The sequence below is a fragment of the Trematomus bernacchii genome, unplaced genomic scaffold (genome assembly GCF_902827165.1).
Source record: "Trematomus bernacchii unplaced genomic scaffold, fTreBer1.1, whole genome shotgun sequence".
Taxonomy (NCBI): Eukaryota; Metazoa; Chordata; class Actinopteri; order Perciformes; family Nototheniidae; genus Trematomus; species Trematomus bernacchii.
The window spans coordinates 6205916-6225061 of NW_022987821.1; the positions used below are offsets into that span (position 1 = coordinate 6205916).

The 19146-nt window shown below is 40.5% G+C and overlaps 1 long non-coding RNA gene across 1 annotated transcript in view; it reads right to left on the bottom strand.

The window, feature by feature from the left end:
- Positions 1 to 19146, bottom strand: part of LOC117499219 — a 56575-nt gene that overhangs the window by 9275 nt on the left and 28154 nt on the right. The window contains exons 2-3 of the long non-coding RNA XR_004557682.1: positions 3283 to 3421; positions 1699 to 1743 (exon numbers count right to left, since the gene is read on the bottom strand). This is a non-coding gene — a long non-coding RNA (uncharacterized LOC117499219). The remainder of the gene's footprint in view (positions 1 to 1698; positions 1744 to 3282; positions 3422 to 19146) is intronic.

The following is a 19146-nucleotide window of genomic DNA, read 5'->3' on the forward strand; positions in this document are numbered from 1 at the left end:
AGCATAAAAACACAAACCGCCTGCACTGTCTGTTGATCACACATCTTAAATGGACCTTAAACCGAACAAATGGAACAATTATTTCCCTATTTCTGCTATAATGGACGCCTCGTGCGTGACCTAAAGATCATTTAGCCAACGATGAAGTTTGATAATGATGTCTTCTTTTTCAAGTCATAACATCGTTCATTTTTGCAAAATACAATCCATTTCTGACACTGCAGTTTCAAACAATCGTTACTCAAACAGGAGTAAATACTTCATATGTTGGGGACTATTTTCAGCTGCGGATTAATACACACTTGATGCATCAGCTATCATTTAATGCAAGAGACTTGTCCTTTAAAGCTTACTTGTCGATAAGTGTGTCCTATATATTGTCAATCCAATCCAACAAATTCATCCAAATCCTACCAAGAGAAGCCCTTATGCAGACGGTCTCTAATTATAAGCTGCTGATTTAAAGTGCAGATGGAGGTATTGACACTTCACCTCCTTCATGCTGCACTCACACACTCAGCTGCAGCGTTTGATTGGAAACTTTTCTGCAGCGAGCGGAGGAAAATACACCTTTTGTGTCAGAGCGCACAGCAGAGAGAGAGGAACAATCACTCTGACCTTGGTATCAAACATTATAGATTTCCTTCTGCACAGAATCTGTAGCTCAAGTGTTTATCTCATTGAAAGACACACACACACAGAAACACACACACACACAGTATCAGCCTTGTGGAAATTGAAAGAGATTTAAAATTATTTCGTAGCTTATGTCCACAGAACAAAGGACCACTGATAGACACGACTAAACTAAATAATAAAGCTATATTATAATAAAATTTGACCAAACCGGGATATATTCAATTAGTTTCTGAATGCATCAATAAAACGTGAACTTAAACGTTTCTTAGAGCAACCTCACGCAATTATGGCAATCAAAATGATTGTATGTTTTTAATGTAAGCTGTTAAATTAGATAGTCAATAGCCGCGTTCACACCGGAGTACTTTTCCCCGTACTTTTCGCGTTTAGTTCCGTTAGTACCCCGTATGTCGCGTTCACACCAAAAAGAGTACTGAGTGCCGTGAACTTTTACCCCCATTTTTAGTGCCCGCTGAGAGATGGTACTTTCCTGGGGGGAAAAAGTGCCCCAGTTCTGATTGGCTGGGCGAATTGCAAACCACGCCCCGTACAACTCTGAAATGTTTTGTAGAGCTGCCATTTTATTATCTTTGCATTAGCATTATTAGCATTAGCATTCGCCCAGCGCACAAACGCAGAGAGACTAACTTATGGCAACACAAAATAAAACATGGGAGCGGTGGAGATGAGGAGGTGTCGGCGTTCTGGCGATTTACTCTGAAGGCTTCAGTAGAAGCTGCTGGGAGTCCCAGCAGCTTCTACTGAAGCCAGTCCCCAACTCCGGGGACTTCCGGCCGGGGACTCCGGGTGGCAGTATACGCCGTGAAGTGGTTTGCGGCCTGCCAGTAAACCCAAAGCAGAAGAAGACGAAGTGACGTCAGCAGCTCATTTGCGTAATCTTCCCTCAGGGAACTTATTCCGGTGTGAACGCGATCTGTAATAAGTGCCCTGGGGTAATAAGTGCCGGCACTAAGTACGGCAAAGTACTTGGTGTGAACGCGGCTATAACAGCAGGAAACACATTTAGAGAAATATTTCACGCATTAATGAATTTCTTACCTTGTGTTCATGATGGCCAGGTTCAGCCTCCATGTGACGTTTGTCCTTTAAAAACATACAAGTAAATATTGTTATAATGGTGAATCTATTTAACATTTCATAAAGTATTCACTATGACTCATCCATGCAGATTATGGTCAACATGTACAGAGTGGAAGAAGGAAGAATGAAACATCCATTTATTAGATTTTTATAAATCAAGTAACAGAAAAGTCATGTTTTTAACCCTCACAGTGGGAGGATGATTTGTGCCACTCAGAGGATCGAACCGTAAACTTTGTAACCCTTTATTCGTCAGGGGAACTTGTTTTTATAAACTAAACACCGGTCAAAAGTGTTGTCAAGAAGCAGACAACCCTAACTGACTCCATCCACCCTCAGTAACATGAACTAACTTTATCAGACTTTTCTTCTCCATCTCAGCGACCTTGGTGAGGTGCAGACCTTTAGAAAAGGGAGATGAAGACATGACGCCTCTTCTCTAATACCTACACACACTCACACACACAAAGGTTTCATTCATAACCTCCCTATCTTCTCCCCCGCTATCTTGCTCTCCCCTTCCGTCTCACCCAAGGTCTCTCAGAATAAAAGCAAATATATGCATTTGTTACTTCAAGGCTGGATTATTGTAACTCTTTATTATCAGGGTGTACCAAGAAGTCAGTTAAGTCGCTTCAGCTGATTGAAAATGCTGCAGCTCGTGTACTAACCAGAGTTCGGAAAAGAGACCACATTACTTCTGTTCTGGCTGCCTTACACTGGCTCCCTATAGAACACAGGATAGAATTTAAAATTCTTCTTCTCGTCTACAAAGCCCTTAATGGGCAGGCGCCATCTTACCTTAAAGAACTCATTATACCCTACTGTCCTACTAGGGCATTGCGTTCCAAGAATGCAGGGTTGTTGGTTGTTCCTAGAGTCTCTAAAAGTACAATGGGAGCCAGAGCCTTTTCTTATCAAGCTCCACTTTTGTGGAATCAGCTTCCAGTTTGTGTTCGGGCGGCAGACACCCTATCCGTTTTTAAGAGTGCGCTTAAGACCTTCCTTTTTGATAAAGCTTATAGTTAGGGCTGATTAGATTCAGTCCCTAGTTTTGCTGCTATAGGCTTAGACTGTCGGGGGCACCTTACTTCTTCCTTCTCTCTGTCTGTACCTGTGTACTCTCATGTTCCCAATAACCCAGCTTCCCCCAAATTTCTTTTTGGTGTCTATCTACGCTGGGATCCTGAGTCGTGGCTGATCCTGAGTCCTGAGTCCTGATCTGAGTCCTGATATGAGTCCTGATCTGAGTCCTGGATTTCGAGTCGTGGCTGAACCTGTCACTGTGGTCCTGCCTGACTCTCATCAAACTACTTCCCTGATGGCTCCCACAGGATTGTTGACATCCTCATGGATTCATCTTCTTATTATACTGTAGGCACATGCATTTCCAAACATTTGGTCTACCTATGTTGTAAATGTATTATCTTTTTGATTTACACACGGCATCTACTGCACGTCTGTCCGTCCTGGGAGAGGGATAGCATTTGCCTCCTCACGATGTGACGCACGCACGCACGCACCCAGTGGTTTATCGCTAACCTCCATGTGTCGGTCCAGTTCTTTCAGCAGCGTGGGGTATCTCTCCAGTCTGGTGAAGGGTTTACTCAGGTTAGTGGTCAGGGTCAGGATCCCTGGAGAGGACGCCCCCTTCGACTCCATGTATTCCCCCAGATCCTCACTGTGATGCACACACACACACACACACACACACACACACACACACACACACACACACACACACACACACACACACACACACACACACACACACACACACACACACACACACACACACACACACACACACACACACACACACACACACACACACACACACACACACACACACACACAGGCTGTAAGGCCACTTGCCGAGACCTCCTAGAGTTAATTAAGGTGAGCCAATTATTACCGTGGGGCTGTCAAACATACTTGTGTGACCATATGTAGCGTACAACACAAAACACCTACGCACACATTATGTAGAGAGCACACACTCTTTATCTCCTCACTGTGCACTGATGATCACTGAAATGCAGAGATTTGTGTGTCGAAGAGCTGCAAGTGGAATTATCTATACAAATATTGGTCAAATCTTTTGAATAAGGCTTATTTTAATGCAGAAAAAAGCTTTATGAAACCACTGATAGGTAGTAACTTGCTGCAAATTAACACTAAAAGTTCAGCTTTCAGTCAAAAGTCATGACAATCCATTATGAAATCTGTGAAGATACACTACTCCTGATTTTTCATCAATATTTCTCTCACGATAACACTGGATAAAGCACTCTGGCATCTATGGGAAGCACTAGCAACAATTTAGCCTTTTCCCTTTTTCATTTCCTTTAGGAAAAATGTTATATTTCTCGCATCAGATCAACAAAAGTACCTAAAATAACAACAGTTTTAACCTTCAGTGTCCTGTGACGATGGGCACACTATTCCATAAGTCATCGAACGTTTGACCTCCTGCCTCCTCCTCTCCACATTTAATATCACACAGATCATTTCACTTATTAAGGAGAAAAGAAAATCAATAGGATGTCAATGCCTGTCTTTCAACACACACACACACAAATACACACACTTGACACACTCATATGAAATCTCAGAATGCTTTGTGGAAGATAAAAGGTGATGGTTATCAGACACTGTAGGAAATTAAAGGGATGGTCCAGCGCTAATATGCAGATGGATGATAGTCACACACACACACACACACACACACACACACACACACACACACACACACACACACACACACACACACACACACACACACACACACACACACACACACACACACACACACACACACACACACACACACACACACACACACACACACACACACACCTCTAGATGCGGTTACAGCATGTTACTGTAGTGTGTGTGTATATGCTATCAATAATCTGGCTTAACGTGTGTGTGATGAGGAGTGATTGAGGTTGTGGGGATGATTGTCGGTGTGTGTTTGTGTGTGTGATTGTAGGTGTGTGTTTGTGTGTGCACAGTTTGACACACACCACTTTTTTAGAAGTCGATAAGATCAGGCAGCTGCACAAAAAAAAACTCCTAATTTTAGCTCATATTTTGTCAGGATTTAAAAGCTATAAATATTCTACTGTACAGAAAAACCTTTGTTAAGTGTATTGTGAATGCTGTGTGCTTAAGTACGTAATGTTAATCCTGAACCCCCTCCTGGGTGGAGATTTAGAGAAGCAGCAGCTCTAACAGTGAGAAATGATTGTATCTCTGCTGCTGGTGAGTCAGGTGATGACATAACCATCGGTGGGCGGTTATAACTACCATTTTTTTGCAGCATGCTGTCACTTTATGTAGTGTACGCTGTTTTTTCAGGGGTTTTTTGCACGGTAATGCATAGGGGTTTAACATTATTTGACTAAATCAATTTCACATTGCTGGAGGTCACATGGGATAATAGCCAAACAACATGTAATGGGCTTCATTTCTATATGCAGTGGCTCAGTCAGTAGGGGCTTGGACTGGGAGCTGTAAGGTCGCTGGTTCAAGTCCCCAACCAGACCTAAGATATGGAGTGTGGACTGCTACTTGGTGAGGTCCCAGTTCACCTCCAGCCCTGCCGTGGTGCCCTTGAGCAAGGCACCGGACACCCCCCTTCCCCCCCCCCACTCCAATTGCTTCCCGGGCGCTGTACAATAGCTGGCTGCTAGTACTAGACTCCTGGTACTAGGATGGGTTAAAAGCAGAGAACAAATGTCACTGTGTGTGCTGTGTGCTCTGCATGTGTGACCATTATAGAGGGTTTCATCCCTCCATATTCTAATAACTCATTGAGATATTGGATCTACAGTCTGTCTCCAAACAAATATCACTGTGCATTTTTTAGAGAGATAATTGTCTTGATCTTTACTGCCGTGTGTGTGTGTGTGTATGTGTGTGTGTGTGTGTGTGTGTGTGTGTGTGTGTGTGTGTGTGTGTGTGTGTGTGTGTGTGCGTGTGTGTGTGTGTGTGTGTAGCCCAACACAAACAGAGAATACCGTGTGCTCCATCATGTGCACCACTTCTCCTCGTTAAGCCTCACATTATACACACTCTGTGGCAGTAGCAAAATACACGAGCGCTGACAGAAAGAAAGATCCAAGTTTTAGGTTTACATAAAAAAATTTACAGAAAAAAGGTCACTATAATTAATATTCGAGAGGCTTATGAAAACATTATTTTGTGTTTCCAGTTTAACGGACAGTCAAGGGAAACATGTTGTTTTTAAAACTACAAGTAAGTTGTCACTGGATCTCCGTGCTGTGGAAAATGTTGCATAAAATACGTTTTCAATATTTTATTAGCTGCAAAAGGGTTGAAAGACATGAGAAAAGAAAAATACAGACGTTTTTTTATGTGAAATGTATAGTTTTACCTCCTCGGCCTCGACAAAAGTCTGGAGTTAAGAAAAATCACTGAACTGAACGACATATAACTCACAGGTATGCATCTATCGACCACATGTGATGGGTCCTTCTGAAGGTGTAGAAGATTACACAGTTTGTCCCTTCTGGGTTTCCATACCTCTTCTAATTGCCTCTGAACGTGTTTAAGGTGATGTTTGAACGCTAACCCTTCACTGACAGCAGAGAACGCAGAAATTACAGAAGTACGCAAACAGTACCTGAGAAACACATTTCAAATGTCAAATATAAGGAAGGAACGGCAACGTATTCACACAGGCACAAAGACAAACTCAAACGCCTACTTGACACAGCTTTTTTCTTTACCATAGCAGACTCCATATGTTTCTTTAAAACAACTCCAAGAAGCTGAAAGCCTTACAAATGAAAGATGAGCGACACATTTAGACAGAGAGAGACAAAGCTAAGAGAACAGAAAGCGAGTCCGGGCCACGATGTTGTTATTACAGATTGATATACTCTTCAGGTCCCTTTTATTCAAGCAGCTCACCTCTCAAAATCAGATGCTTGGAGCTCTTTTGATGACTGCTTTGAGCTAAATGTGTGTTATTACAGGTATTACGTGAAATTGCCCGTGTTAGGTGAAGGGGATTACGCCGCTTTTGGGTCAATACTTCCTCTGAGCTGTTTGGCTGCTGGAGCTGAGCAGCGATTAGGCTTTTGTCTGTCAATCCGACTTCATAGAGGCCGTTATCACACACACACACACACACACACACACACACATACAGTAGATACACCTAACCACCACCTACCGTCACACACACTCTGCGATTATGGACGTAGGTATATGGGGCCCATTCAGCATGAGAGGTGTCAGATGTGCTGAGCTGAAATGATTACTGGATAGGAGAAAATGTCAAAAAGACTGGAGGTATTCATCTCTGTAAGGGTATTACTGCAGGGGGGCTGGATTTACAAATGCAGGTTTTATTAGAATTAGGGATGCACATCTAATTGAAATTTGAATGTAAATGGCAAGATGGGATATAGCATTGTACAAAACAACAGCGGCAAAATATGTGTAAATATCTCTTTTCTAAATTAAGGATGTCCCAGCCTATAAATCATATTCTAAGGACTTAATAAAATATCTTTCTTTAGGGAAGATCCTCTTAAAGAAATGCCACCATGATCATTATAAATATGTCCTTTAATTATTATTAAACATCCAATTCAATTAATCATATCGCAATATCAGTCAAAAATAATCAGAATTAGTCACATTTTCCAAACTGTGCAGCCCTTATTGCATAAAGAGATATTTAGAGTGACAGGAAATGTAGAAAGTAGTTTTGTGCATTATTGTAGTAATGGAGATTTTTGAAGTGTATTGAATTTAGCAGCTCTTGTTCCCTCTTACAGGATAATTTGGAGATAACAGCACTTAAGGCCCTGCACTCCTCAGAGGTGATACCGGCTTTTAATTGGTGAGCCATCAGGTCATTAATTCAGAGATGTTAGTGTAATTATTGTAAAAGAACTAGACCTTGTTAAAGATTCAGAGTTTCGATGTTGCAATTAGCATTTTACATTTCGTCTGTGGGCGAGACACACATTGGTGTAAAGTATAGGTGCTGCAGTTGTTATTAACAGAACCTCTTTATAACTATATTAATATGATACAATAACTATTCAGCATATTATATGTTCAACAGGGACACTCTGAATGGTACGAAGTGAATGGCCAGAGGAAAATGTTTACAGATTTTGTTCATTTTCTAGCATATATGTAATGTCTTAATCTCTTATTAAACCTCTTTAAACCACCCTGACTTCATTTTATTCCCTTATTCTACGTCTGATTTGAATAAAGTACTCTTATCTGGCTAATGGAACAAATTAATAATTAATGAACAGTATCACTGACATAATAAGGAGGCTATTAGCTTTTTTCTACCATTTGTTCACAACGACTCCTCACAAAGGCATCGGGATTAATGTGATAATGAAGTACTGCTCTTTTAAAAAACCAACCAACCAAAGCTTTTTTGTATTTTTCACTTTGGATTGTTTTATTAATGTACTTTTTGGACGTATCTGTGGTATTAATACGCCGCAGAGTGATGTTATTAGGGTCTGCTCACAGTAAGGGGCTGAGCTGTGGAGATTTCCACTTTACTTTTGTGTGGGTTAATGAAAAAAAAAAACCCTGAGCCTAATGGGATTTGGTGATAAGAAATTACCAGCGCCGGTCCTTCTCCTTTGTCTCTCGCTGCCAGTTCAACGGCTCAGCCAATCACAGCGCTCAGGGCCTCGGTTACCGTAGAGACGGGAGAACACAGGCCACAGCGTCGCCATGGTAAACACGGGAGCTGTTTGTCAAAGTTCTTTTGACACACACACACACGAGTGTAGTCTGTGTGCTTCGCCTCAGAAAACAATTACATTTCAATCTGAATAGTTTTATTCAGACACTAATGCAAGAACATAAAGAGGAGAGAACTGTACGCCATGACAGGAGGGAAATTCCCACAATGCACCAGGGCACAGAGGGGAAACTCATGCACTGTGCAGAATAAAAAATAGTACATATGTCATTAATTTGAGGAAATTCAGGATTGAGTTTACACCAAACTCAGTTATATCAACATTTTCTAGTATAGACTAAATTAAAAGTTGCAAATTAGCTTCATCACTAGCAGTACTGATCACTTAAAAATATAACATCTAATGATTTGTAGAGCATTTGAATGATGTGCTAAATATATAATAATTTCTAGCTCTTGTTTATTTGTCGATAGAATTATAGTTAACGTTTATAGAAGATAATGAACCCTATTTAAATAACTCAGGACAGAACTGAGAGGCAAATACCTATAAAAGAGACTGAGGGATATATATGTAGTATATTTATTTTTCCCCGTGTAAAGTCGCCCTGCGTGTGTCTTCACGCCGGCACTGGGTTTCCTCGCTGGGAGAGATTAGGCTCTGATTTCTGTGCCGGTTGCAGCCTGTGTTTTTCTTTTTAACTCGGAGGCCACAGAGCTGAGCTGAACAACACAATGACAACAATAGCAGAGCATACCAGGAGCAGAGGGGCGAGCGAGCAAGTGGAAAAGATAGGGAGAGAGAAAGTGATCCGGAGAGAGAGAGAGAGAGAGAGAGAGAGAGAGAAATGCTTCCTGGCGTCAGCTCTATGGCGGAGTGGAAAACAAGCAAATTACAGACTACTGCCACAAACACAGTGGCCTTGTCATCTCAAGCTGCCAGGAAGGATTTCCTAAATTACCCAGAGTGCACAGGGAGGGCTGCCCTATAGCTTATCTGCCACTCAGAGACAGCGCTCGCTCCGTGAAGGTTAGACATGGAGCCGACTTCAGCTCTTCTTTAAAAAAGCTAATGTCATCCAGTCTGATGGTAGTACTCACGGAAATGGAAGTGGTATCAAAGCTGATTAAACAAGATGCTGGGAAGTAATCAAGTAACTTTGCTCCAGGAGAGTTTGGAGCAGTGCTGGAGAAAGTATTTTAAACTTAAGTTAAGTAGTATTGTAAAACGTCCAGCATTCAAAATCTTTCTTAGAATATCAGAATACCTTTATTCGTCCCACAGAGGGGACATGTACGTGTTACAGCAGAAAAAGAGCAGCTTAATGTTACGGAGAAGCATGCATAAATGTTACAGTTAAAAAAAAAGGTATCATATAATAAAAAATTGAATAAAATAAAAATGTACACAATTTACATAATACACATCCTGTAATAGTTCTTAGGATTTAGCAGCCAGGTATATATTGCACAGTTATTACGGCATATATATATATTGCACATATAGCACATAGTCGGTTGGTATTTTAAAGCACAAAAGTACAATTAAATGCATAATAATCCCAAATGCTTGGGTCGTTTCTACGATGAAAACGGGCAGGCTAGAATATACTTTAGGCGAGTTTGAGCTCCAAGAAGTTGTTGACTTTCTGAAGCTCATATCATGTTAAAAAACAAAACATAATGTCTACCCTATTGGAGAATAATGACACTAATTTCCTGTGTCATTACGCCTTTTGCCTGTTGCTTAAACAGTAAACAACTGAGGACAGTGAAGTGGACAAAAGCTTGAATTTGTGTCACTGAACAATAACTATTAAAATCTGAATATTGTTAGCGCTGCCGCATCAGAGAGGGAAGGCTGGTAATTTCTCATTGTAGGAAAAATGACGAGACATGAATGGGTCTTGTAAATGTAACACACACACACACACACACACACCACACACACACACACACACACACACACACACACACACACACACACACACACACACACACACACACACACACACACACACACACACACACACACACACACCCACACCCACCCCCCCCCCCCCCCCCCCCCCCCTACAGTAATGACATTTAAATGGCTCATTTGAAGATAAAAAGCCTGCTGACATCAAATGGATCCTTGTTATCATAATAGCAAACAACTAAGAAGAAATGAAGCGGCATAAAAAGACATGCCTCGTATTTGTCTGCGTGAATACAATAACTAAGCAAACAAAAATATTGTGCGATCTAAACTGTCTATTCACGTAGCACATTATACGAGTGTTTGCCAATTTACGCTTCACCAATAGCTGGAGGAAATTAGCGTGCATTACATACGGCTCTGCAGACATTTTCAATTAATTTTCTTAAACAAGCGTGACAAAACACGGTGATGGCATTAATAAGGGCGCATTTTGTCAGCAAACAACATCCAGATTATAAAAGGAGATTTATGGAGCTTCATATTTTGTTTAGATTGAAATTCAAATGGAGGAAAACAGCATGAATGGCTGCTTTGCTACCGTTTAATTAACACTTATGACGCCTTTATGGCAAATATCATTCTTTTCAACCCTTTTTATATCAATGGAGTCTCTTTAGGATTTGTTTATTTATCATTATGAGCAGCTACACAAAAAGTCAAAGCCATTGTGACCCAGAAAACCCAGTAAATAAATTATTACAAAAATATAAATTATACCTTTTATACCTATTATACTTTTATATTTTCTCCTACATGCCCTAACCTTTAACCTCTTTGGTTGAGTATTGGATTCAAACAGATAAAAAGGCAATATTTGGATAAATTGACTAAATATTTGAGTATTTCTTGGCTCGAAATTGGCACAGTTTTTAGCAGTCATTGACAAAGTTACGGGGAAAAGGCTTTAAAAGCAACCTGAGGATAGGATGATAAAAGGAAAACACATAAGTATTACGCAACATTTGGTGCATTCATCATTATTTCAAGACCATTAAAACGCTTTCATTAAATGTTTTACATTTTGTCGCTCACAAAATAAACTTTTGTGAACCTTCCCAGTTTTCCTTTCATCTTCCTCACCCCTCATCCCGTCTCCTCCTCATATTCCACCTTCCTTTTCGGAGGTTCTACCTGTAATAGACGAGTCATTTCCCCCTCTTACAAGACAGTACATTAGTCTCAGCCTGCTTTACACAAGTTAGCGGTCCAACCCAGCCATTTACAGACGATCATTACAGCATGTGGCGTCCCAATACACGTGGGAATCCTGAGATGAAGTGATGGCTTGAATGCATTATCCCCTACGAGTGCGCGCGTGTGTGTGTGTTTGTGTGTGTGTGTGTGTGAGTGAGAGAGATCAAGGCAAGATCTCACAATAGATCCTTTTAAAAAGCCCAGCTCAAGATATATGATACTATTAAGATTTTTTTGAGCACCAATTACACCACCACTACCTTAAGTGGCATTCCAGCCATTCACTTTTGATGCATTATGAAGATGGCTTCATATATTATAATACCGGGATCTTCTTTAAGATGTTCGGCATCTGACGGCGAGACCACAAAGTGCTGCAGGCAATTTGACAAAATTATCAATCCCGCTGCATTTGGCTGCTGCCCCCTTTTTCTGGGAGTGATATCATCTTAAACGAGTGCATCCCCCCCTTCCCACCTGACACTATCTTAACACCATTTACAGCTAACAGTGTGATATCCAGCTCTCTGATATGATATGGGACAAAATCTGACACATGGTGCGGGATGTAAAGAGCTGGTTGGAGTTGAAGACCCTCTAACGTACATTTGACCATTTAACTCTGCATTTCATTTGAGGATTGCCAGGTGCACAACAGAGAGCATAGTGTCTGTTTCAACCGTTTCTATAAAACGTTAAGGAACATTTCTATTAACCTTTACAAAAGTTGCATGTTTTCGTAGATTCCCACAATCAGGACTGGACAGATTTACATGCATTCATGTGCCAGAATCTCCAAGGGTAAATAATGACTTCTCTGAGGGCTTCCCTGTCTTAAAGAGAAGGGACACACACACACACACACACACACACACACACACACACACACACACACACACACACACACACACACACACACACACACACACACACACACACACACACACACACACACACACACACACACACACACACACACACACACACACACACACACACACACACACACACACACACACACACACACACACACACACACACACAGTCTCACACACACACACAGTCTCACACAGTGAATGGTCTCCCATGGCAGTATCAGTAGGACATTGTCAGGCCAAACAAAAGGCCTTATCTTCTTTTCCCCTTTCAGTCTGGGTGATTGGCCGGGAGAAATGAGCAGAAAAGGCCATGTCCTCACCGAGGCACAGCAAATGTCAGCCACCTTCCTATCTCCATACACCCAGTGTGTGTGAGAGTGTGTGTGTGTGTGTCACTGTCAGAATCATGAAATATCACACACACATGTACACTAGTTTTATACGTAGGAAAATGCACTGACATACCGTGGAAGTACAAGGGATCTGATAGCAACCACACGTGTAGTGAAGTATTGGACACTTCATGACAAAACAAGAAAATAGTTTTTCACAATTTGGCAAGAAATTGTGAAAAATGACAAGTTTCTAGTCTAGTAACTCTGGTGTTTTGCCATTTCATGCCAACAATATGCATGGAAATGTTACAGATACAGACCACCTACCAGAATCAAATAAATATGGGGTGTAACAGAAAAAAATCCTTATCCGAAATAGAGGACAAATTGAAAAGGACACACACTTTGTTCCTTGCTTCAGTCCCACAATTCTGAACAAAAAGAAAGAAATAAGACTTGGTCAAATGTACTATATGCATTGATTTAACTCCTATTCAAATCATATCTTGTTATGAAGTGCCAGAGGAAACTTTGACAGCTTAGTGACATCTCCAAACAAGCGCTGAGAAAACATTTAGTTTTAAACACGAGTTTTAATACTTAATAATTTCTGAGCTTTTAAAAGTCTCTGGACTCTCGTAGCTCATCAGAAATCACCCGTTGAGGTGCACACATTAAAACTAGCTGGTTTCACTAAATTAAAATCCAAACGTTCTTTTCTCTCGTTTGGTTGAAGTCCGTGTCCCCGTCCGCTGTCCATCATGTGACCTCTCATCCAGTACCGCTCTCTCTTCATGAGCTCTAATTGAAGGATCATTTTAGCCACAGGATATGGCTGGAGACACTAATCAAGACCTCGTTAAGGGTTGTTAAGGGACAATTGCCCATAATTCCTCTAATCCACTACATATTTAATTAATTAACCAGCAATTACAGAGCAGAAACTGTACAGCTGGCATGTTCAAAACCAGACAGACAATTTCAGATTGGCTCTGCTGTGCCATTAATTAGTATTTAAAGTAATTTTCAATTATCAGTCTGTCTGAGTGATGAATCCTGCTGTGGCCAGTAGGGAGCTACTCTGAGTTTCAACCTTAAAAGAAGAGCTACCTTGGGAAGTTAAAACATATAATCATAGTCAAAGGTTTATCCCAATTCACAGATGACTTTTTGTCTAAAACTGTGCCGTTAAGAAACACTTCCACTGACAAAGTTGCCAATAAAAACTAACCTTAACGGAAATTAAGCGCCGTTGTACGGAAACTACATTTGATATACAGACATAGATTAGTCAATGGTGATTTTAAGCCAGATCACAGAAATAGACGTGAGAGGAGAGGTGATTTAATGGCAACAAAGACTGAACAAATGCAATATAAATGCATATATTTACCATTATGTTTGTTATACTCTAATAAACTCTTTTAAATCTAATTTTAACTAATTCTGCTCAATAGTTCCTCATGTGATAATGGCACAGTTGAAGAAATCTAAGCAACTTGCATTAAACATTTGCAGAGCAGAAGCGTACGCAAGGTTTTCTACATCCATCTCTTCAATTCAAATATTTAGTGTGTATTTTCTGCAGAGTTATATACAGTAACTGAGACGCAACATTTGAACATGAAAGTGTCTCTGAGGGTCTTAATGTGAGTCTAATATAAAAAACAAATGTGTCTCGGTTATTTTAGGCTTGTGCAAATATTTCTCTGTAAGTCCATATATATATATATATCTCGTCTTTTGGATGGATTGCTATACAATGAGTACTTGCCAGTGTTAACTCTTGTGGTCCCTTTACAATGAATATATGTACCTTGCTCTGTACACAAAAACAATAACACATTTAAAATATGTGTCATTTGTAATTTAAGTTTCTACGTTCCTTTGGTTTTAAAGATGGCGAATCACCAATGCTTTCAGTCTTCAATGATATACAAATGTGACTCTAATGAAACAGGAATATACTGGCTAAAAGGAGTGACACCTTGGTTGTATTTTGAGCCTGGCGTAGACGCAGAGGGGGGGTCAGTACACCTGGGTCGACTCTGAAAGGCTGTCGGTGAACAATGAGAGGACGGCAGCATGGAGAGAGCGAGAGGCAGACACGTCGTTTGAGTGTGTTACTAATGTGTCCTGCAGCAGGTGGGAAATCTATCACTTCTGTTTTCTAGACGCCTCTCAGCACAAACAATTAGAGGCAGAGAGGGGAGGAGAAAACACACGGGGGAAGACGGGGACGGATAAAGAAAAGGCTACAGAATCAATTAGTCTTGTTAGGAGTAAGTTCAGCTCACACACACACACACACACACACACACACACACACACACACACACACACACACACACACACACACACACACACACACACACACACACACACACACACACACACACACACACACACACACACACACACACACACACACACACACACACACACACACACACACACACACACACACACACACACACACACACACACACACACACACACACACACACCTGCCCTCCACCCTGTTTCTCCCATGCAGAGGGCCACCCACACACCATCACAAAAGAGCGAGGAGGTTTATCTCCCCCCTTTTTCTCTCTCCCTCTCTGTCTGCTGGGCTTCATCAGCCCCCCTGCAGAGCTCATTCATCCACACACCGTAACACACACACACACACTCACAGTGGGCTTCTTTTAAATAATAAAAAAACGCTAATTAGTGCTCAGACCGCCTGCCCAATTATTACCAGCCGTGCTCTAATTAGGACTTATTTAAAGTGCTCGTCAATTAGTCTTTAACATCAGTGTCTGCCTGAGGGAGCTGGACCGGTTAACTGAGCCAGAGGTTCCTGTCGGGGTCTTTTTAATAAAATGTATACTGTATTTACTGCAGAATCTACAGAGCATCATGTACGGAGGCTCAGTCACTGGCACATGTTCATCTACAAAGCCATGTAAACTACCATCTGACATCTGCTCTCTGATCACACGGTGAATTGAAAGTAGCTACTGCCTGAGATCTCATGCTGTGGTTTTGTTAAATGTGCCAAGTACTAGGACTGACTTAGGGACGAAAGCTTTTAGGTGCGCAGTTCCACTAACTTGGAACAGTCTGCAAAAACAATGGAAAATTAGCAATTTGGTTCCACTGCATGTTTTTAAAGCTCGGATAGATGCTATGCAAGCTGATACTGTTGGTACCTGTACATGTCGTTAGGTATGTGCATTGTAATCCCTGTATCTATGTTGTATGATGCCCTGTTGTTTTCTGTTTTGATGTCTTCATTTGGAACCTACTTTCAGCACCTGGTTAAATAAATGAAATTAAATGTGGAGCAGACACACTGCACGTTCACCTCCACTGCTGAGGTCTTTTACATTTCATTTTCCCCCTTTTGTTTTAAATTATCTTATCATTTGCCAAACGCATCTCAAGAACTTTGAAGGGTTCTTGTTGAAATTGAAGGTTCATTCTCGAGCTTGGAAACAGAAGTCTCATATCAAAGTCTTTTTTAGTAGCAGATGCATTTGATCATATCACATGATCTATAACAGAGGTTATTAATGATCAAAACTTCAGTGGAGGCTCAGTGAATGGAAGTGAACAATGTACTTAGGTTAAAAAGGATGTTTCCCCTTTTTTAATGTAGTCCAAAATGATATCAAACAGCAATATTAGGCTATTTGGTCTCTTCTGTTGGGTGTCAAATAACATAATCATGACCCCTTAGGCATCCAGGAGTTAAGTGAAACTAAGCTAGTTAACTAAGGGGAGGTTAAGGGTGAGCTCACTTACATTAAACCACTATATCAATTACATCTGGGTTTAAAAACCTTGACAGACAGACTTTGGTTGACGTGAGTTGCTTACTTATTGTTCAAATTGGATATATTTGAGCTCTCGGACCAAAAAAAGTCAACTGGAAGTCACACAGTGAAAACTACAATAACTGATATTGAAGAAATGCGGACAAATTCAGGATATGTAAATTACAACATTGATTCATATTTTTAAAGTCAGTTGAATATAATCCACTACTCAATCTTCAACATGCCATCAAGGCTCTTGTCCTTATATTCTAAAAAACAATGACACACTGAAAGCCAGGACACATGTTTGATTTGAGTGGAGGTAGGAAATCACTCAGAGGCTGACATGTGGTCGCTCTTGATGAAGCCTTTCACTCCCATAACTTGTCATTATTGATGTGTCTGTTGTCTGTCGATGAATTAACAGAATGATTTATTCCTCTTTGTCTTTTGAGTTTGACACATTCCCCGAGAGGCTGGCGGGGAATCCTTCACTGACAGTTTCCAGCTGTCTCACAGACAAATCAAATACTTATGGGTAATTATTTATGCATTTACAGAGATTAATAAAACTGTATTAACAGCTCTCTCATCTCTCACAAACTAAGTCATATCACCGACGGTGTTTAGTTATTTCTGCTTGTAAAGGAAAACCAGGAAATGTTTAAAAAAGCAAGGAAATAAATGCATTTATTTGCTGTTTTACCAATCTATTGAATAACGATGTGATAAATAATTTTCTCTGTATAAATCAGTGAGATTAGATTAGAGCAACATCAACATATAGAGTAATGGCAGCACGTGTACGGTGTAAATGATCATATTTGGTTAATTTAAGTGTGGAAATCAATCAATTTACACAAATAAGTTCAATTTCTTTGACTGAATAACAACTTTTTACATAATAAACACGTATCATTTACAAGGGAAGTGTGTTTTTATTAAGATTTGACTAGAAAATGTAATTTAATGGTACAATATTTTCCATTACATTAGATTTTTGAAGTTTATTTTAAGCTTTAAAATGTATTTGTGCACACTAGGCAGGATGTAATACTAGGGAAAAGGTCAAAATAGCAACACATTTTCCAAAAAGCTAACTAAAAATATTGTTCTGAATAATCATCCATTTATGCAAATCATCTCCCTGCGTCGTTTAGTGAAATCAGAGCCTGCATATTTCTGTGGAGTCATTAAAAACCCAGGAGAGAGCTTCTTGTTTACCTTCATGATCGAGACTGCTGCTTTTTAAATGATTCTGCAAATAAACACACACGGTAAGGTTTCTATAATCCGTGACGAGGGGTCGTGGGGAGTGCATCAGATAGTTGTAAACTCCCCCCCCTCCCTCCCTTCACAGGGAGTAATGTGTCTGTCAGTGTGTTGCCGGTGGCTCCCTGTGGGCGGCTGTCTGTTTGAGGCTGTTTTAATTAATTTCCAATCAGAGCAAATTCATTAAGCACTCACAGCTCTGTTTGAAGACACACACACACGTTAACAAGCATGTGTGTGTGTGTGCAGCAGCAGCAGCGAGCATTTACATGAACCTGTGAATGTGATATGCATCAATACTGCGTCACTTTTTAAAGATGTGTTAAGTGGCCTGGTTGCACTCTGAGAAAAGCACAACAAATCACCTTATAATTAGACTATACTGGAGACATTATATATAGCTATATCTAGCTAAAAGGACCAGAACAAGAAAGAGAAGTCAAATATATTGACAATGAAATACAGCCTGTAATATTATGTGAATGGCATTCAATTTAATAAAGAGAGGGGACATTACCATTTATGTATAAGAAGTTCTTATTAAGGTCTTTAACTCCTATTAATGTACAATATCTGAATAAATTATACGAGAAGAAAGTGTTTTTTTCCATAGTGGCCTCTTCATTTGTATACATGATGCATATATCTATTTTTATTTGGTCTGAATTAAAGGTGGGGTAGGTAAGTTTGAGAAACCGGCTCGAGATACACTTGTTATTTTCCATGGAATGCTCTTAACATCCCGATAGCAATGAATATCTTAAATGCTTTGACAATAAATCCATTAAAAAATGTCATCTGTGGAAGCCGTGGCGCTGTAAAAAGCACGACCAATCATCTGAGCCGGCCCGGCTAAAACAACTGGATGGCCTACCTGCCTGTCAGCCTTCCATCTGTGCACAAACTTATCTCGTGCCCTCATTGGTCATGTGCGCGTTCGTGTGTGTTGGAGGAGGGGCTCTGTGAGGAAGTGGCAGATTTTTTCCGGTTGTGTATTTTCAAATTCTAGCGATCTCGAGCTGGTTTCTCCAAAATTACCTACCCTACCTTTAAATCAAAAAATATCCTTAATTATTTCTAAAAAGGCTCTCTATAGAGTGGTGCAGTGACGCGTCCTACAACCCGGAAGTGAGTTAGCATTTTACCACGTCCGGTTCCCTTGACAAAAAAGCAATGCAATCTCTCCATAGGATTTTGGAAAATATCTGGAAATAAG